Genomic DNA, 22,824 nt, shown 5'->3' with positions numbered 1-22,824 from the left:
GCTTCCTTGCAATTCAAATAGAAAAGCGTTATAATACTTTTTTTTAAAAGTCACATCAGCACAAGATGAACCGGTGTAAACAAAATCACTATCACGTCTGCTTCCAAACTTTTACGTGCCGTTTTTCTTTCAGACATGCACTTAATCAATTTAAATAACTGCACTTAGGAAAGGGCTAAAGGATTTTATTATTTCCCAAATAAATGATAATGAATTACCTATACGTGGTTAACAGTTAATAGTTTCACGTGCAGATGTCATCATAAAACAATGCACATGAACATAAAGACGCATCATCCTTTAAAATAGGATATAATATATATATTTAAAGTGTATTTGTCTCTCAACTTGGGGAAAAAGGCATGCTTTGCTGCGAAGGAAAAACACCCCGAAAATGCGCACAAATCTGATTTTTCTCTCTACAATTATTTGCATAATTCTCCCCCTTTACCAAACACCTTGATTCCATTTTATTTTACAATTATATTTGCAAAAACAAATAAATCAGACTTATTATTTAAAAGGCCTACAAGGCCAAATCAAACTGCTGCAGCGTGTTTTGTTCAGTGGACGGCATTTCTAAACGTTATAAGATGCATATCAAAAAAAGGATAAGCTAATTAAAAAAGTAAATATGTCACTGGTTTATTTATTTCGTATGTTTTGATCAAAAGTGAGATCCGTGATCTGTGAACACGCGTAACCACTCAGCATTTCATCTCCTTCCAGTTGCAGGATTTTTTTTTACCGCACAAGTTGACATAAAAGCTGTGGTGTAACCGTTATTAAAGCCAGATTTACAAACGGGCTCCACGTTATATCAAAGTCCCATGAAACACGAAATCATTATTATTATTTTATTTATTTATTTAGGTAAATCTGATTTGAGATTATCGTCGTCGGATGTCCTGGTACATGACGCCCGCATTATGCGCGCGTCCGTCACCACTTAAAATGGAGGGAGGGTTAAGCCATGTTACGGGGCACCATATCATTCGTTACGGCATCGCAGTGAACACACGATGTTCTCATATTATTGTGCATAATGTAGTCATAATACACACTAATGTAAAGAAACCGGCTCGTTACGAGTTCGCAAACGCATCATGAAGACCGTCGCGTCTCATAAGAGCTTTTACAAAACCTTCCAAACAAAAAATAAATGTTAAAAACTAAATGAATATTGATATTTAAAAAAAAAAAAAAGAAAAGAAAAAATTATCGTGCGATAACTCTCCGGTCTATTGATTATAATAATTTGAGTCATCGGTCTGGGCTCACGCTGAACAGGCCGGACATCCCAGCAGCGCTGCGGCGAGGCCACGCGGGCCAACACGTGCACGAGTTCTTCCTCGGGGACGGCGGTATTACATCAAGCCTGGGAAAGGACTTTCCTTTAGTCTGACAGGAAAACAACAACAACAACAATAATAATATGGACAAACAGACAAAAGCCCAATCAAACTTTTATTTCACCAAAGTGTGCAGACAGAACAGAGAAATGTGAAAAGATGGTGTTTATACATTTCAACTATTGCGACAAGGTCGTGCTGGAGGTTAACTTAGAATCTGTGTGGAAACGATGTACCTGTAAGCATCAGTCATTCACCGTTTGGCACCACCAGGGAGGTCGGAGCACGCTCACCATTCAGCTCCAAGCCGATTGCGAGTGGTCAGCTTTGCTTCAGCAGCACGATCAATACTGGAGGCTTCAGCTTGAGTCTTAACTCCAATATTTACGTGCTGCTACAGTAAGGCGACCAGCGAGGGAGAAAGCGAAATCCAACCAACAAACAATTGTCTATGTGGCACCACTTCAGACAGCGGAGGCCGAGTCCGAGAGCTGCAGCGGACAAGTCGGTGTATATTCAGGCTTTACTGCGGCAGCACAGTATGGCCTGCATCTCAGTGTAACCCACAAACCATTCCGTGCTGCTACAGCATCACCAGAACTGCAGTCATGGTCCCTCCACTTCATCTTCTGTCTTTGTGTTGCAGTTTCATCCTCCAGGCTTCTAGTCCGAACCACATGTTCACAGACGGCTACAGACTTATTACTCATCACTGTATACCTAAAGACACAGATGATGGTCAGCATTTTTTTTGTGTGTGTGCAGATTTATGTCTTGTCCACTCCTAAAGAAGCCAACGGGGGTGAGGGGGTTCACCATCTGAAACACACAAAAACAGACAGACAATGCCGTTTAATGTTATCCTGGAGGACAATCAAAAAGTGCAGTGTTAGGCAAGAAGTGTAAGAATTGTTGTCACGCTATGGTTGTTGAATATCTTATATCAAAACTGTGGGGAATTCCTTTGCTGTTTTAACAGCTTCATTCCGTTGGCAAAACGCTCCACGAGATTTTAAAACCTGGTGATTTGCACCAATTTAGCCACAATGTGATGTTGAAGACCATCTTCGCTATTAAATTAATTCCAGAGCTTTATGGATGGAGTTGAGGTCAGATCTCTGCAGGCAAGTTAAGTTCTCTTTCCAACAAACTCAGAAAAAAACATTATGGCTCTTTCCTAATGCACAGGGGCACCCTCATGTTGAAACACGAAAGGGCCTTTCCCAAAGTGTTGCCACACCACTGGAAGCACACTGTTGGCCAAAACATCACTGTATGCTGTAACAGTAGGATTCCCCTTCATAGGAAACAAGCAGCAGAGGAACCACAGTGTTTGTCCACATTCTGGCCTTAGAGTGTAAATCAGATAAATAAGGAAAAATAGCATTTGCTAATCTGACATTGTTTACTGAAATGGTTTAACAGCAAAACCAAGCTGTGAAATTAACTTTATTTTAGCCAAATGGCTAGTAAATATTTAAATATTCTACCAGCCACACCACAGGTTTCCTTGGGTGTTAACCCCCCCCCCCGATATGGTCTAGTAAACGATTCACACAGATTAGTATCAACAAAGCACTGTGAAAACATGGGAGCAGTCTGTAGTTTGCATGACTCAGAATGCAAACTACACCTGGGTGTAAAGTGAGCATTTTTGTCTGAGCTGCAAAGACAGTTGCATGTATCTCATTCAGTGGTTGAGCACTCGTTGGTTAGGAAATTAATTACTGATCCACTATCCTAAGCTAAGTGTGCACCCACCAGAAGAGGCAAAACCTCTATCTCTCGCTCTCTCTTTTAAAAAAAATGTTTTTAAAGAAAAGTTTGACCTTCCAGAAACCAGTTTCACCACGGGGAAACAAACCCATTTTAAATGAAGCAAGAGTGTCAGCTTATTGGAGAAACTGCAAATCTCAAGTTTGCACAACAGATAGATGAGATGTTGTTCAATAGCTGACCAGACAGAATAAGCCCATTGGAGGAATCAATAAACGGCAATACAAAATAGCTCTTCCACTTCTAAGGAAAACTTCTTTAGGAAGATGTTTTAGGCTGTCCTGGTGAACATCAACAACATATCTGAATCTTAAAACAAAATCTCCTTTTAAAAAAAACCTAGTTTGTATGCAAATGTCCTCAATCAGACTTTGTCCTGATAATAATCATGTAGGAGATTGGGTCCAACAAATGTGTTGCCACTAGAGGTCTCAATGGACCCGTAATTGTGACCTTGGTCTAAATTGGACCTGATAAACTGAACCTAATAAAACCTTACTACGTCCTATCCATCACTGCTTCTCTTTCACAGACTCCAGTGCAGCTCAGAAGATGACAGGGAAAAAACAAAAATTTGTTTATTTTCTCGGGAACGGCAACAACAGTTTGTGCCTTTTAGTCTTCCATCTATTCTGCGTTTTTTTTGGGGGGTATTAATCTGCAAACAAGAGTAAAAAATAAATGAATAAATACTTGAGATTTGAAGGTCACAAACAGTTATACTGTAAGGCAATTAAACCCAGAAGGTAAACACTGGGACAGGATCTATGAATTTGGTTGTTACCATCGCAGTCTGGAATCTGACTTTTATATAGTCCGACAAACACCAAAAGGCAGTTTTTCAAAATGGTTCCTGCTCTTAATTACATTACCATGCAACAGTAACATAACTGACCAAACGGCCACAAATTGTTCAGTGATGAATTTCACAATTCAAGCAACAGCTGACTGAAAGGTCACAAGTCGATATAAAACCACGTGGTATGCTTAGAAAATGTTAGATAACAGTGCAACCGTTATATTTGTAATATACATCAATGTGGGTTTCCCCCCCGCCAGAAATTCTATGATGCACATTGTGTATTTTATTAGTAATACTTGCAATATGGGATTTGACTCATCTTTCCATCTCAAGGCAATATGCATGCGCTCAACAAGAATAAGAGCTGAAATTTGTTGGTATTCAAAAGGTAGAGAACATAAGTGTAACAAGGTGAACCAGTCAGATGCACCTGACCTTCAAGGTGGCAGGAGGGTGAGAAAACATTCAGTGCACTGCATGAAAAAATTAAATAAATGGTGTAGGATCAGGCATTTACAAAGCATGTATGACATTCATGCCTTAACAAAAATTTCTAAAAAATAAATAAATACATAAAAATCTAAAGTATACATGTACAAATTTTACAATTATTTATAACATCTAAAAAATGAGTTGTTTCCCTATTCTTTGCAAAATTTGGTGCACCTTTCGGAATGGCAAATAATTATTTAAAAAAATCATTTGGAATCACTTGGAAAATGATGCTGTTAAATTGGTGCAGGACACTTCATGGAATAAAATGTGGTTTAGAGCATTGCAACAGTATCAATTAGTCAAATCATAATGCTCATTACATTTGATACACCAGGTTACACTGGATAATTTACAACTTCACATCGGGGGTATATAATTGGCAGATCTGTGTGGGATGACAAAATCTCCTTGTCCTGGGCTAACAGGGTCCACATCCCCTGCCAAAAAAAGAAGAGGATGCAAGGACAATTATTCGAAGCAGTGCCTGATAAATCATATAAGCAACGAAAAAATGTCACTATGTTAAAGATTAATTCAAAGCTTGCTACATAAAAATGTCTGGACCATCTTTGGTCAGGTGCTGGTGCAAATGTGTCGTCATTTCTAACATTTGAAAATAATGAATGAATAAAAAAATATGTGATTTTAGCAATATATGTATATACACATTTTATTTTGTTAAAAAAAAAAAAAAAAAAAAAAACCTGTTTTTGCAGCCCCAGTTTAGGATTTTACTGCTGAAAACAGCCGATAACCCCTGCTTCCAACCCTACATGTGTAACTGCACACTGTATCTACACAATGCAAAAGGGGGAAAACGCAACGTGCAGCAACTTGGATTCACATACAGAAAATTTGCTCAGTCATTTCCCTATCTTCGATGTCATGTGTTCAGGCCATTTTTAGACTGGTGTATGAATTAAACTGCAGTAGAAATCAGGAAACAACCATTTTACCTCATCCATCCTTATAAAGTACTTAACAATAAAAAAAAACAACTAAGGAACGACCCAGGTAAGCTGTGTATTTTCCTTTTAAGTTGATAATTTCTTTACAAGTACAGAAGGAATAGTTCACATCAATGATTCTAACCTCTCCCATTTTTCTCCCTCTCCTTTAAGGCAGCATGCCCGGACATGTCACCTTAACTGCTCAGCCTTTTTAACCCATTCCTATGACATTTGCTCCCTACACAAAGGCCTCAAAGAGTCACCTGACCCCAAGGCTGAAGGTCAAGTAACCTCCTACACCCCATCGGCTACAAAGACTGCACACGACAACCCATCACCTCCCCAGAAGTGGTCTGGCCCAGCCTCTTGTCTACATTACACCATCTTCTGCCTGTATAAGCACAAACTAAAAGGGAGATCTACAATGACGTCCTAAGCTGTGCAAAAAAACTGTACGGCATCCACATTTCTGCGCATGAAAAGACCCATCCAAATTTAAGTTTCTCATTGTGTTAATAAAGCTTTCTATCTTCACTGAGACAAGAAAATTACACCGAGTTAAATACATCAGTGATTAGAGTAATGATAAGAACAGACACACCGTTTTACTTTTCACTCTGGCATCCAAGTAACATGCACACACAAATCCATCACTTCAAAATAATTTACGCCGGATAAACACCAGGTATTAGGCTAGCCAAATCATTGTTGTACCGTCTTTGGCAGGACAATACATACAGTTCAAATACACTATGTTCACTGCAACTTTATACGGTGTGATGAGATGCTTCACCAGCTACTGTGGCAGCGTGTACACAGCTTGAGATCTCTACAGTAGTAAAAGCAAATGCAAAACCAATTCACCCTTGATAACATAGCAACCAATTGTGACGACATGAATAACACTAAGAATAAATATAACTTTTTTTTTTTAAGAAAATGCTTTGAGGGGGTGTACGTCTAAAAGAAACCCTGGAGGTGCTTAACAGTTTTTTTATTGTCCATTATAGATCAGGGATGGCATCTATAAAGAACTGCATTGTTCCATACAAAACACCACTACTGTAATGTGTTAACCCTAGAAAAATCATATGTGCACAGCCAGCAAAACATGTTGGGGATAGCACACAGGCAGTGACTGGGATTCCCTGGAAGCTACCGCCATATCTTATCAAATAGAAGCACGTGAAAACACACCGGCACCAACAAGAGTAAAACCATTTTGCAGAACACTAGCAGATGCACAAGAGTGACCTCTGACTCATTCGTGCACTCCACAGGTATACGCCACCCCTCCCTTTAATGTCAGGTGTGACTGTGACGGACAACCTCTTCCGGAGCAAAATATAGATACACTACTGAATTAACACTGCAATGGAAACAGAGTAAAGCACAACAATAACCAAACGCATAAGATAATGTGAAATATGATTCATCGTGCCGTTTTGAATTATTTAGTGAGAACAGGTCTCACAACAGGACAGTGCATGTGTTCAAAAGATTAATTATAGTTAAAAAGGACATTTGTTCCCACTTCCAATGAACATGTGGAGCACATTATAACTTTGCTCCATGACCAACTGCAGTATGTCATCTAAATACCCTAGTGTGTCCACAATGTGTGATGAATTATTTAATCTTAATATGCAGTTGCTATACCCATTTTTACTGTAAAACTATGCATTTTAACTCAGTATACGCATTCTTCAACAAATTAATTTGTGATCTCTGCATTCATTTAATCCTTCATTTTAACTATTTCAAACCTCCCCTTACTGCAAAGGAAGACAAAGCAATAAACAGGATGCAGACAATGCAGTACACTGTGGTGCAATTTCAAAAGTCGACCTGAGGACTTCATTTACACATGACCAAAAGCATGAAACTATTTATTAAAAAAAAGCATGGTGAAAACCACCAAAACTAATTTTTGATATCTACCAAGACTTTTTAAATTACACTGAATCACTACGTGGTTACAGAACTATCAATAAGTTTGAAATTCGGATAAGTGCGTTGTTATGCATGTGTCATGCATACAGAAGCAAGAGGGGCAAAAGAGGAAGCAAAGCTTACGTGTGAGAGTTGAATGGCGCACCCATGCAATTCCACAAACACACATACTTGTTTTTTTGGTTCATATTCCTATTCAAATGCCTGGGTTGAATAGATAATGACATGACTCCAGTTAACAGTACAAAAAAATGTTTGTTAAACACATCCCAACCAAAATCTTTCAGACTAAAATAGAATGAGGACCCTCAGGTTTAGTTACACTGTTGATGGAGTTTACATTTTGATTAAAAATATATATTATTCAATTATTATAAGAATTATTAAATGTAAATATGCACATTAATAATCGGATGATTTGCTAGGCTTGACCTACCTACTTACAATTGTATGCAGTGACAATTACACACCAACAGATCATGAGTTACAGCAGTAAATCTAAAACCATGTGCCAAGATTACTGTGGCAAATACACCGAATTAGTTTATTGAGGCAAACTTTCAATACTACCCAAACAAGAAATTTCTTAGCCACACTGTGTGAAAATATCTGGTCCCTCTGCACCCAAGCACACTGCCTGACTCGAGATAGTGGGGAGGGTGTTATCTGCTTATCATGTTGAGGCCACTCGTAAAAATACACGAACCAGCCACCAATAATTTAGGATCATTTTATATATGTCCAATTCTACTGCTCACAAGTTAGTACTGTGGGCTAAACTAGCACCCTCAGGTAAAAAAAAGAGGCTGGTGCAGCAGAAATGACAACACCATGTGTGTGTGTGTGTGTGTGTGTGTGGTTAGTCAGAGGCATACTCTTGCTACTTCAGTTCTTACTACCAGTGCTGTTGCAGGTTATCATATTACTAGCTAAAATTTAAGCAGAGAATTCACTGGCTGCTAGAGCTGATAAATTCATTCTTAACATGCCGCCCAAGTCCATAAGTACTGCTGTCACTACACACACACACACACTGCAAAACGAAAATCTGCAATCACATCAAATGAGCGGTTTTTTTTATTTTACTTGATCTTTTCAAAATGTATGACATTTTTAAAAGCTGCTAATTGACCTCCTAAATACATCAATGTTCACATCACAACAGATTATCTTACTTTAGCAGGCCAAAAAAAATCCAAACTTTTTCCACTTTACCAGATTACACGAACTGACCATTATTTTAAAATGTTAATGCCATTTTTATTTTTTTTACATCCTACCATTTAAGTCAAACGGGTGTAAAGCCCTATGTACTACAGTGATGCAGCACCTACTGTATGCAAAAAAAATCAATCCCAATGCGAAACAAATGCTTCTAAGAAGCATATGGTGTCACTGGTGTTATCAGCTTTAACTTGATGGATAACACATCATGCTAAATACATACTTATTCTCACAAAATATCACATCTAAAGTTAAGGCTTAAAGATAGCTACATTTTAAACTATTCCTGAACTTAAATCATGTTTGCGAGTGAACTGACTGGTGCACATAAAACCATTTGACAGCTTCTATTTAATGCTGCTGAGGCACAGAACTGAAACCAAGGCCTACTTCTGGAAAATAACCAACAGGACCCGTGAAAACCTGTTCCCATCACTGCAAATTTGAATACTATAAAGTTTGTGCTGAGTGGTGCAGAAAGAAGGAAGAGAAGGGTGGGAGTTCTTTGCAGCCTGGTGACAACACATGTGAGCAAGTACAAGAAGAGAGGCACAGTTTCACCAGGAAATGGGGGTGGGAGCCCATTTTGCCAGAGGGGTCTGAGAAGAGAATGATGAGTCACAGAATGTCATGCTAACAGTCTGAAACAGCACAACGGTGCTCTACAAAGAGTTTAGAGGCAAATACCGGTGAACACAGGGGAGAATTAGACATGTAGCATTTACAGGGGATTAACTGTAGGCAAGGAACTGTTAAAATACACTAGCACTAATTTGACAAATGCATACGAAGACAGTCCCAACAATACAGCAATTCTTCTGAAGAATATAACAACATATTTACAACTTTTACACCTGTATGAGCACATTAGATACACATTCTAAAACTAGCCAGTGTGTAAAAGTTTATATATTACTAAGATTCATGGTCACAAATTTTCAGTTTGACAAAGCACTACCTCTTCCCTTCTAGAGATTAGATATGACAAATGCAGAAATGTCGTTTTTAAGAAACAAATATCAGCAATAAGCACACACTGCAGCCGATATTCTAAAACTGATTAGAAAAGATTGCTTTCATCAACTAAACTGGATTTTAATAATAACTGCCTCAACTGAAATATTAAGTATCTACAATATGTGTATTTAGCCTTTTTCCATTCACACAAATAGGCTGGCTCTGTGACTCATAACATTTTCAAAGTGGGTTCTTTTTTTTAAGATCTACAATATACCGGCCGAGTGCTCAGTAATATTTTTTTTTAAATAAATGGATGATATATTTATTTGATTTTCTATCTTTAAAACTGATAAATCGATCATTTCACATTATATCTTATATTGTAACATGAAATAAGAATGCAGGTGTACTTAATCTGTCAATATTTCTGAGTATGCAAGTATGACTATGTAAGTATTATCCAAAATGTTATGAATCAGTCCGATGGACACAATTAGATATTGAGCTTTGAATAATTGTCCTTTTCCATGCACTACATTGGTGTGGTGGTGTGAAAAATAATGAAACAAAACACATCTCAACTTAGGTGTAGTGAGTTGATTTTTTTTTTTTACACAATAGATCAATTTATCAAGAAGCAGGGTTTAAAATAAAAATCAAATCAATAAAAAGTTGGGGATTTTTTTTAAACATTATGTGCACATGTCATATTGGAGTCAACAGCCACACGTATAGAGAGCATAGTGGAAATTTGGGATAATCTAAATTGGACATAAATTTCAAATACACCATGTGGTGTACATAAGAACAAATTTTGTTTATTCCTGAAGCAGATGATTACAGGCCTGACAAGTTTTTAAGGTGCCATATTATTCACCGTTTCATACACCCACAATAGTTTTCTTGTCAGTCAGACACTTCAGATCTTATAGTACAGTAATTCTCCTCCTCCACCTCTTTGCTCTGCTATGTGTCTATGAAAGGTCGTTCAGTCATCACCTTATCATCTCAAATCTCCTTACGATTCAAATAAATAAATAAATACTCAAAATCTAACTATATGAGGTAGGTGGTTTCACTGTGAAAATGCAGCCCCCACATCCACAGTAATTTATCTATTATATTATATCAAGGATACAATCTGCACTTTCAGTGAAGAAAGCTATGCATACGACTATGGTATTTAGGTTCATTTTCATTCAGCTCATGCATATCTAATTGAAGTGGAAACATCTCTTAACATTACCAGTGCAGAATGTGTATGACATGATAGAAATCTTGGAAAATGCTATTAGTAAGCACACTGTCATTTGTGACGGGGCAAAGGAGAGAGGAGGGGGGGGCATTAGAGGGAAAATGGACAGAGGTGCCTACTCTGTCTCATGTTCTCAACGCAGTAAATTTAAATTGAGATTATTACAGAAATAAGAAAAACATGCTACTTGACAATGCGAACATGCAATTGTTTAAAAATAAATGCAGCACTGTAGGAGATAGTAAGGCCTCGCATTATGTAACACATTAAAGCGATCTCTACTTAAAAGGAAGTAGAAGGGGCGGGTTTTAGGCGCACAATTATATGGAGCCTCTCTTTTCCTCTCTTATGCTTTATTAGTCAAGTAGTCATGTTCATTATGAGAAGCATAAGGCAGAGTAAAATGCCATACATAGAATCTCTCCGGTAATGAATGATAAGGTCCGTTTCGTCAGTCTTTACTGAACCGATTAGACCACGTAGATGCCCCCCCCCCCTCCTTCAACGTACTTCAATTTGATCAGAGTCCATGGCACACAGAAAGAGGAGCGAGGCTGGTAAGGGCAACAACAACAAAAAAAGCCAAAAAGGAGACATAAGACAATGAAAACCGTTCTGCATCAAACTACGATGAGCCAAAAAAACAAAAAACACCATCATTACAGCGACCCACGAGGAGCAGCGCAACCAACAATACGATTTTTTTCAATAACCAACGTTAATTCGACTTTACTGCATCATTAGTGGTTATGACAACCATTCGACCAACGTTTAACAGAGCCATTCAAGTTGAATCATCAAAAGTGGCGACCTGTGATTGTTGTCACTTAGCCGAGAGCCACGTCGATATTCTAACGTTCAGGTAAAATAAAAAAAAATTCAAATCTATTAACGGATATTAATATGAAGCAAGCGCCTAACGTCGAATAACTACGTTGATTATCGAGTACTGGTCATCGGGTTTTTGCGTTAACACAAGAGATAACGTTAAGACTGCAGACGCACGAGAACCACTTTACGACACAGATGGGGAAATAAAACGAACTCCGTCACTTGTTATTAAAGTCATGACATTAGTGTATGGTCATACAGCGATATAATGACAAACTTACCGGGTGTTTTCTGTCTTTACAAAAAAAAGAAAAAAAAACAACATGCAATTACCAGCTCGGACAAAAAAAAAAAAGTCTGCCTCAGTTAACAAGCTTGGTGAAATGAAGTTACCACAAAAGGCACTCTGTCTGTCCCGGTCTCGTTTTGATTTTTTCCCTCCCAAGCCAGTGTAGGTGCCGTGTGCATTTGTTGACACTGCCGACTGCTTCTCCTCTGCCCGAGCCTGGCTGCTTTTGCACCTCCCGCTCAAAACTAGGCTCCAATGCGAGAAAAAAAATGTGTTCATTATAGTTCAACTTTGAATTAGTTACGTGTCCCCTCCGTATAAAACGCCCTCCTCTCCCCGTCTATTCGGTTTATATATAAAAAAAATATTTATATTTATCAGTCTCACCTCATAAAACGGACCGCTGTAGGAGCGTATATTTTTTCTACCGTTCCAGTGCTGCACAGTCCGACATCCCCTCTGTATGTGCTAGCGAGCTAAGCTAGCAGGCTAGCTGCTAGGGGTAGTATCGTTACAAGCTGGCAAAAGCTGGCCAAACGGCTAACGTCTCTCCGCCACGGTCGGGCTGTCCTCTTTTTTTTTCCACGTAATCTTCCCCTTCTCCTTTACATCGGTCCGGTTAGTTCAATTCAAATACTTCGCGGCGTTGAATTACCTGTGTTTCCATGGAAAAATACGCGATTCCCTCTCAAAGCGCAGTTTAAATTTTTTGACTGCTTGGTTTTTCTCCCCCCGTCTCGGCTTTCTATATTCGCAGCATCCTCTCCCCGCAGCTGCTGAGGTAATCGCTGCTCACTCGAAAATGGCGCCGAAAGATACACTCCTCATTCAAATTCGATAGAGCCTCCCATTCCCCCCATTGGCTGAGCGCGGAGCGGACTCCGCGCCGCTGATTGGACGCTGAAAATGCACTCTCGAATGATCTCGCAGCCCACGCAGCGTTCAACAGAGAGAGAGAGAGAGAGAGAGAGCGAGAGAGAGAGAGCGAACGAGAGAGAGAGAGAGAGAGCGCGAGCGAGAGAGAGAGAGAGAGAGCGAGAGAGAGAGAGAGAGAGAGAGAGAGAGAGAGAGAGAGAGAGAGAGAGAGAGAAATTAACTCCTTGCGTGCCAATGACTTTTACAGCGATCAGCAGACCTTTACTCTTTACGTTCAAACTTGCTCAAACCGGATTTTTCAATATAAAACGAATCCCACGATCCTTAGTAGCGACTGTTTTAGTGCTGAAAACCATGCAGCTTTTATAAGCCAATTCTAATAGCATTATTCAGTCCCTATAGGCACTCTATATACTACATTCATGACTCAAAATAGACAAAGTATACATTTTATAAATAGTATAATCAAGTTTCTTACCACCACTGAATAGAAATGACTAGAACTTTTACTGGAAGCCACAAGCTTTTACCCATGATAAATGTGCAGGGGCATATTCAAAAGGGGCATATTCAAAAGCTCACACCACACAGCAAAACAGCTATCACTGAGAGTTGGCCTTGTGGTTGAAATACACTGATCTTCCTCCCTCAGATGATTGATATATATATATATATATATATATATATATATATATATATATATATGAGGAGGGTATTCCACATTAGTTATATTTAAAAGTATTGTCCAATGGGTGTATAAGAATGCTGAATAATTCACATTACTTTTCCTATCACCCTTTATATGAGCGCCGTTGACTGTCAAAATGTGTTCCTTATTTACAGAATGGGTACTTATCTGCAGCAAGCACAACAGTGCTTGTCTTGGTGTGACAGGCCTATCAAAAACCACCAAGATATAGCCAAACTAAACACACTATTTGCAGCCATAGATGACCAGAGCACAACATCTGGCATATGCCTATTATTGGGTCAAGAAGTAAAGGAACTGGTGAGATTACGGAGGAGATGCAAACCAAATCAGGAGGAAGGATGAGAACACGCCGGGATGAAAAGCAATAAAAAGCCTTAACTTTGAAGTAAAGGGAAAAGGGTCTGCTAGAGGCTCAGTCAGCAGTTATGTTCTCCTTCCACGCTCTTCTCACTCATAATGCGGTGTTGGATTTTACAGACGGTCCAAGTTTATTTTCCACAGTTTGAAGGAGGACATTGCTTTCTTATCTGAAATTGCTGTGACATCATATTGCCCTCTCTAATTTAGAGTTTCCTTTTCAGTGGCCCAATTTCTCAAACTTTTTTTGACTGATTTGCCTAACACACCTCTCAAGGGGACACAGATATCCATCTTGAAAAGACGTACATTAAATGACTTCTTCTCGATTTGAGATTAGCTCCACAACAACATACGAGTACACACACCACTGCAGCGTTGCATGCAACGGCAGAGGCAGCGCTGGGTTGGCGTCTGCCACAATAACCCTGCTGTTATCATATATCTAGTGTAGCATAGTGTACCTCGGGCAAGATAAACAGCCATTTCATCCCAATGCACACATTATAACAATACATCACATTCACCTGCTATGACAGTAGTTGGCTCCACCAGGGTGCATTGGAAAAAGAATTAGCTGCAACCTGCTATTAGTTTTATGGCGTGCCTAAGTGAATAAAAGCCTATCTTTTGAACACAAATGTAACTACGAGTTATACTTGCCTTTAAAAAAAAAAAAAAAGTCTAGACAATCAAATATGCCGTTTACTTTGTTTCTTCATGTGAGTTGATGACATTCTAAGAAGTTATATTTTTATTGAGTCCTCGTCAAGAAGCGTCATCATTTTATTGCATCGCCGTAGTAAAAACATGTTTGTTTGTTTTTTTACTTTGGAGTACAACAGCAGCCTGAGAGAGAGAGGCGCCCATTGTGTATGTATTCTGGTGTAGTGTGGACAATGGGGCGGAGAGGAAAAAAACACACTTGTTTACAGATAAACTGGTTTGGACAGGAAGCCAGTAAGGAGGAGCTCCGTGTTGTTAAACAGGCATGTGGAGAGGCAGGGATGAGCCAGCAAAAACACAACCATGACCATAGGGGAGATCATGATGCACTCCTCAAAGACAGTGTGTGCAACACACACACACACACACACACACACGCACGCGAGCAAGCTTGCACAAATGCACATATGCAGTACTAACATAAAGCCTCTGGATTTTGTCAGGTTTAAAAAAAAAAAGATCAACTAAAGAGAACAACTAAAGCCAAAAGCCTTCTGTGAGACAGAAACAGATAATTGTGGTTTATTTAGTTTCACATTGAGAAAATTACCAAGATAAAAAAAACGCTCATGGGTCTCCATTAACGGTGCCAAACAGTAGCCGAGCCGAGCTCTGGTGAATACTATACAGTTCGTCCTGCATTGTGTCACCGTCACATGAGCACACACTGCCTTCCATTAGGCAGGAGATCCTTATGACTCACAAAAACACAAGTCACATGTCACTACACAAATGGACCATGCTACTCAGACTGCTCTGTTATCCACAGCAGCTTTTCTGCAGGCCCAAATGAAATCACATCATAATGCATCTCTTCATTAGGAGGGCTGAGACAGAGTGGGGCTCTCCCTTGTTTTCTCGTAGACGAGCTGAACAACAGCCACAGTGTCATGCATGGCGGTGTCTAGGCCACGGCGGGCTCACCCCGGCCGCAAAAAGTTGCCAATGCCGGGGCAGTTTTAGTTCAATGCAATTTGATTTCATGTTAGATGACTTGACGTGCATGGTTCGCTGCTACACTCAGCTGCTTCTCATTCAAGGAGGAGTTTTTTCTCTCTCTCTCTCTCTCTGTCTCTCTCTGTCTCTCTCTCTCTCTCTTTCCTCCCTCATGTGACTCAAAAGATGGCCTTTCACACCACCACAAGACATGGGACTGCGTCGCATCGAATGATAGGAAAAATAAACGGGAGCAAAAGCTCGGCGTGTGGTCAAAAGAATCCTCCGAGTTTACTGAGGTGAAGAACGTCAACGAAAGACTGAATGACACCTTGAAAACACGGTTGATTAAGGTCAGGGGCGGCATCGAACCAGCGTACCAAAGAAGTTTGTCGCTTTAATGTGAATGTAATGCACCAGCAGGTGACTTCACTTCACTTGACTCTTGTTAAAAAAAAAAAGTGTGTGCTGTGCTGTGAAAATCACTGTGAGCGCTCGCTCTCTCTCTGCCTACACCCTGAATTAAATAAGCCATTACAAATGAACAGAGTGTGAAAATCATTCCTATTTTTCTTGCTTTAGATGGGAATTTAAGATCGTCATCATTTGAAATATAGTTAGTTCTGTTCACTCTCCGATTTAAAAAAATATCAGACTAAATTATTTCCTCGTCATTTCTTTAGTAAATATCAACCGATGTGAATGCAGCTAATATTTGGGGATTTTTCAGTGTATAACAGGAGATGAAGCAGCCCAGCAGCCAAAATGAGCGGCACCCCGAAACAAAGTATAGCAGACTATAGGCTTACTATCTGAACGTAGCCTAGTCCCTCGTCTTGGTCCTTAGAGAACACAATGAGCTCCACTGAGAACTCCATACTAAAGAGAGACTCTCCATTGATGTCTCCTCGGTTCCCCTCCCCCTCTCTCTATGAGACATCTGTAGCAGCTGCCCCCTTGTGCTCCTGTCAGCGGGGCAGTGTGTGCGTTTGCGTGTGTGTGTATGCACTTGTTGAGGTGGGGAGGTTAGTGTGGGGCGTGTTATGACACCTCCCCCTTTGGAGGGGTCCGGCCCGCACACTTGTGGGACATCACATTTATCAATGGCTAATAGTCACTAGCAGGTCACCCTGAAAACACAACAGAGACCTCTGACCTCTTTCTAGCACAAAGGCTGGGAGGTGGTCACGTTAGCCCCGGGGCGCCGTAAAAAAAAAAAAGTGCACAAACAACTTTTTATTTACAACTAAATTGGCTGTCGTGGGGATCATCATAAAGTATTGTTCCTTGTAAAATAAAACTGTTTATCTTAAAGCAAAAGCACGAAGCAGACTTTTATAGTCAGTGTCTCGCTAAACACTATCACATGCTTGGCCAGCGAGTTTAGATATTACAGCACAAGACGCCCTTTTTAGTTAGTCGCTTTATGATCTTACAGACATTCTCACACATAGCAATCAAATTAAGTGAGCATAATTCATTGAGTAGTCTAAAATTACATCACAAGCATAGGGGACAATTAAGGGGAAAACTCGGCTAGCTGTATTCCTATCATGGACGTGGTGGGAGAAATAGAAGGCAAGCCGAGGAGAGTAAAGCAATGCTTCTCATGAAAAGTTTGTTTTGTTAAAAAAAAAAAATTCACCAAACTTTCCCTGATACTGAAAAAGCTGTGTAGTCTGCCACAGATCTGTCACTGACAAGATCCTCAAAAGCAGCTTGATTTATCCAACAAACTCTTGTTATACAGTTTACACCATGAGGCTTTCTATTCTCATATGTATTCAATACCACGTTTTACACACTAAATGTAGGGTCATGGTGCCAGAAAAGGCCTGTAGGATCCATGTGCACGAAGCAATACAATTTGACCATAACCTCAGGGACAAGTATCAAACATCCAGTGCCTTGGTTGGGGCGTTTCAACCAGATGAGAAACGGCTTCCATTCAGAAGAAATGTTATGGTTGTTTTTGGGGACAGGTTTAAATCACCCGTCAGAACATTATTGATGTTACGTCCTGGTCTAGTAATATTTTTACTATGTTGATGATTGTCCACACCCCTCAGTATTTTTTTTTCTTTCTTTATTGAGGCAGACTGCTGAGAGGGATTACAGAGAAGGCTAAACACAAGCAAGACCTAATCCTAGGCTTGCAGGGTTACAGAAAGGACTTGAAGAATAAGTTTTGGAAGCCTGATATTTTTTTTTCGGGAACTCTGTGATTGAAGATTTTTTTCTTTATCTCTAAATTTGATGATGATTGTGCAAAAATATGAAGCCAAGTGCGGATCAAGCAGCAAGCCTGCCACGGAGGACTCTCCGCTGAGACCCGAGTGGAAATAATATAAATTAATGATTAGTTTGCAATTTAATCAAAACTCTGCATTTTAAAAAATCAGCTGACAGTCGGAGACAAGTGTGCCTCCAATGAATTACAACGCAAGAAACACATCAACATGTCACAGACGACTGTTCAGTATAAGGCCAAAAGTCTATTTGCAAATTACTTTGCCGCAGTATTATTCTTACATTATATGAGCTCTTGTGACATTTAAAAGGCCGAAGAAGACTCAAAGCAAAAGCATCGCGCTCTTCTTTCCTTAAAACCACATACTTTTAATAGACATCGTTTTTCTTACATGTTGTTTCTCATTGCATCTTTTACATTTAGCACAATCAAGACTCCTGCTGTGTTTAGGTCATAGCAGGCAAGTCCAGAGAGCATTTTAAAAACCACTAAAGCCTCCAGTAGATTTCCTAAATTGCATTAATAACCCTTTGCAACATGCCTACGCTCTCACTGTATGAATATCAGCAAGACAACGTTTAGTATTAGTGTTTGTTTTCAGTCTCGCCTGATGTTTGTGTCCAGAAACAATTTGGAAGCAGCATTTCCACAAATATTTCAACTGTACAGTAAGTGACACGCTTGGCACTGATGGATTTAAATCTCTGGACCACATTTTGATACACATTTGAGAGCACGGAAAGACTGCATGCAAAGCGAATGCTGGAATGGCAAGATGAAGTCGAAAACAAAAACACGTACAATACATAGCCCTCTCATTTCTCTTCCACTCATGAGCATACATGTGCTCACCAGGCGTCAACACATTACGTTGGCTGATCTAAAGCTCCATTGTCAGGATTGTTGTTGTTCTAACTGGAAAAAAACTGTGTAAGCTGTGTGTGAGATTTATATTAGTCGCCTATCACGATAACTAAATATATCTGACATTTCAGTGAAGATAAAAACTGGAATGTTTCTTCACACTGGACGGTAGTTATCCAGTAAATATAACCCTGTTGTGAAGTCTACTTTATTATATATTATATATTTTCTCATGCTGAAATATATGTTTAAATATATTTGTTTATATTTTATTTTTCAAGAGCACCAGGCTAATCAAAGCCGATATTAACCAAAAGGTAAGGCTAATATTTACATTAAAGGGATATTTAATAATGTCCCCATTCTTATAGTGCCACAGTGACGGGCGTTCTCCTTTAACTTTAGTTTGAATTTGACCGATTACCATCAGAGCAGGTATTACTGACACTAATACACACACTTTGCATTGATAAAAACACTGAATGCAATTTCATGGAGGAGAAACATTAAAGAACATCCAATATACGACTCCTGCCACTAATAATTAAGAAGCAGAGATGCGGCTTGTCACAAGACAACATGGCATGGTTGCAATATTTCCTAACAAAGACTCTGTATGCACCTCTTTCCAAACAGCACCGCTCACCCACAATAACGCGGAACATATCCTCTTTTGTGGCAGTTTCGCAAAAGGCTTGTGATGTGTTTCAACTCAAGTGTTGAAGCCGATCTCTGCATTTAAAAACGTGACCGCATTTTTATGAACAGGTAAGATGACTGACCAAATTTGCATTTTCTTTTCTTTCAATGAGCCTCTGTAGGACTGAGAGGACTGGAGACAGACGAGGGCTTATCTCCTCTGTGACAGTTGGAAGCTACACTGCTGCTGTGTTTGGAGTATAGTCTTTCGTAAGTTGACAATTTACACAAAAAAAAATGTGCAGGTGGATCAATACTTCTGTTAAAGGACTACCCGTCATCCTACTGTAGAACCGCATTAAAAAAAAATTCTGCAATTTTTCCTTATCCCAATCAAGGGTCAAATTATAGAGGGTGTGGTGTGCTGCATGGATTGTAAAGCAAATTTGTGATTTGTGGTGTTGGGCTACACAAATAGAACTGACTTAAGGAGACAGCTGGGGGTGGGGAGGGGGGGATCAGCAAACATTTATGGAGTAGGCTGTTGTTGAGAAATTTTGTGTATATATGAAAATTACACAGAAACCTCCTGAGTGCTCCTCAGCCAAGTATTTTTAGGGCAAACAACTGGGAGCTATTGACAGATTCTTATGATAGACTTTCCATACACACTCAAATTATAGGCCGGGTTACCTGAACACGCCGGTGTTGTGTAATGACACGGTCACGAGCAGCGTTTAAGGCACGCCTAATTCAGAGTCGAAATTCAAATTCAAAAGAATGCATTCATCCCAAATAATTCGCAGAAGCAAGAAAAAGTTTCAAATAAAATGCAAGGATAAGCCGCACACATTATGATACAAGCGTAGGCTGTGTAAATCCTGCATCTTGGCTGTGTACGAGAGCGTGAACGGCTTCTGGAAATGTTTGATAAGCTCTGAAAAATCCAGACTTCAAGCTTCCAAAGAGGAAAACTAATCTACTCATTGTTCCCCGTTTCTGGACTACAAATTGAAAATCCCTTGCGGAAGTCCCTCCCTCCGCAGTCCGCCGTTGTACCCTCGATGATGTAACCACTTTCCAAATATAGCGTGTTGCCGATAGCCGAGCGGCTCCCCCATTGGCCGAGGCGCCCTGTCAGTCGCGTGACGTCACCCGCGATCGTGTTATTATTGTAAACAGCCCGCCTGCTCTCCACCGACGCTCTGTGCCGAGCCGACTACTCCGTCCAGTCCTTTGTTCATGCAGCGAAAACACCGACGCGACAAAAGCACAGTGGCCGCCCCCCCATCAACCCCCCCACTAAAAAAAAAAACCCGCGGATCAAAACCTCAACGCAAAGTTACACACACCACCCCTGAAAAACGACGACGCCGCGTCCCGTTTCGTGAGACCATCGCGGTGCCGTATCGTGTCCGTCGACCGGCGGGATCTTCACGCAACCGGCGACGGCTCACTGCTGCTGCTGTACGAATAACGACAACAAACCGGCCGCCTGTCAATGAACAACACCTTTACGTCTGCTCGGAGAAAGGGATGTTCACGTCCGCCTCACATGCAAGACAAACTCATTCCACATTAGATGAAGTAAAACCCGCAAATACGGTCTTTTAGATTGACAGCCTCGTTTGTCAACGGCACCGAAATGTGCAGTTGTTGGAAAAAGCGGTACTTGTCATATATACACCCCCCACCCAAACACACACAATGACTATAAAGGCTTATATTCCACATTTCCATTACATTACATTAAAGGGACTTTACTTTGTGAGCCGCTTCGCAGAGGATCGACCAAAACGACTTTTTGTTGTTGCGGCGGACAGTGTACCGCAAAACTCAACTAGTCGAGAGGTCACACGGCAAAAGTTGAAATTACTCCACTGGATGTTTTTAAAAGGCACTTACTCGACAGTCTGGACGCCTCTCGGAGCGATCGACCGCATCTCCGTCCGCTGCCAGCCGGCCGCCGGTGGTGGTGGTGACACCCCTCCACCTCGACGCCTCCATCCAGGCAAGTTGACAACGAGCTCCCATTCCCCGACTAAGTGCAGTTTCAGCAAAGCTTCAAGGAAGTTGTTTCTTTTGTTCCAGTATTTTTTTTTTTTTTTTTTTTTTGGTTGCGTCAATGTTGCGAAAAGGGGGGGTGAGGGGGGGCGGAGCGGTGGATACGGAGAGCGACCGAGAGAGAGGGAGAGAGAGAGAAAGAAAAACACACACACAATCATATGAGCGCACCATAGCCTAGTTCGCACGCCTGTCCATTAACGCACAGAGGGGAAAAAAGGAAAAAAACAAACACAACCCTCATCCAAATCCGCGATCAACTCGTCTCATCAGCTCAGCTCACGTGTCTGGGACGACCAGCATCCCCCTCGGAGTGAAACAGACAGCAGGCTACGCGGTGCCCAGGTTTGATAGGCTGTCCAAGATCAGGCTACTACAGGTCGGTGCGCCCCTGCGCGCGTAGAGCGGCGGATACGTTTCCACGGACCCCGGCTCGGCGGCGGCGGCGACTCGGGTTTCTTCCAACAACAACTACACACATTCGAACCGCACGCGGGCTTCTTTTTTTTTTTTTTTTGTTGGCGGTGGTTGCTTTCAATGGCGCTCGCGGGGGCTTCCCGTCTGCGGCGAGCCAGCGAGAGCGCGTGCAACCCACACCGCCTTTTCGACTTCAAACTCTTGCTAGTTCCCGGACGGCGCGCGGGGCGGTAACGAGGCGCGCGGTAACGCGTTACAACACGCCCGTCGACGACGAGTAACGCGTGGAGACTTTAGCAGTTGCCTCCGTGCCACCATGCAAACGTGTCCCCTGTTCCCATTCAAGTCGAGCAACCAATCTATCCGTTGATTCTCGTTGACAGGTTGCTCCGCTCTCCGTCGCACGTTATAAGTGGCAAAGAGAAAAGTTGACTTTCTCTCAGCAGATTTGATCAAACTAAAATATACGAGATGACGCGTTAGCAGGCCAGGTGAGCGGGTTTCCTGCTTTTTGACGCAACAAGTAACGAACCTCTTTGCCCTCAAGTGGGATAAAAACCGAAGCGTAAACAAACGCGGCTACTCTTGGGTGTAACGGGCAACGTCGCCGTGCGTCGGAGCCGAGGGGAGGGCGAGCCGAGACGGCTTAGCATGCAGAAATAGGATCATGTCGGTTCATCGGATAAAAAAGGTGAGCTCCGCGTTCGCGCGCCGCTGTTACAGTAGCGTTGCGTCAGGAAGTTGTTGGCCTCAGTGAAGTCACCATCAAGACGCCCTTTCCCTCCATCCGGCAGGACGACCACGGCAGGCAAGCGTATACGCGCGATACCGACCGCTTCATTCATTTCTCAATCAAACGAAAAGCAGCTCAGCGCCTTCAGCAAACCAAACGTCCTTGAAAAATATCGGTTTGAGCTTTGAGCGCCAGAGGCTGTGACAAAGTGTTTGCCAAGATTCAAATAAATACATAAAAAAGTGGCAGATGGATTAGAAAAGATAAGGGGGGGGGGGGGGGGGGGGGGGTAAATGAGCTTTATGACAACAAATGAAGGGAGAGGATTTGTACAAGGAGCTCATCAGAGAAAGTCCCGGTGC

At 41.1% G+C, this 22,824-nt stretch overlaps 1 long non-coding RNA gene across 1 annotated transcript; it reads right to left on the bottom strand.

The window, feature by feature from the left end:
* Window positions 1–1,453: 1,453 nt before the first annotated feature.
* LOC311021593 lies at window positions 1,454–22,353 on the bottom strand. Its single transcript, XR_014598020.1, has 2 exons — window positions 21,154–22,353; window positions 1,454–2,171 (listed from the first exon to the last, which is right to left on the bottom strand). It is a non-coding gene; the product is annotated as an uncharacterized lncRNA (long non-coding RNA).
* Window positions 22,354–22,824: the final 471 nt, after the last annotated feature.

The sequence above is a fragment of the Eutrigla gurnardus genome, assembly GCF_963514095.1.
Source record: "Eutrigla gurnardus genome assembly, chromosome: 12".
Taxonomy (NCBI): domain Eukaryota; kingdom Metazoa; phylum Chordata; class Actinopteri; order Perciformes; family Triglidae; genus Eutrigla; species Eutrigla gurnardus.
Note: the sequence above shows the minus strand (reverse complement) of the source record. Positions and strands in the feature narration are given on the sequence as shown.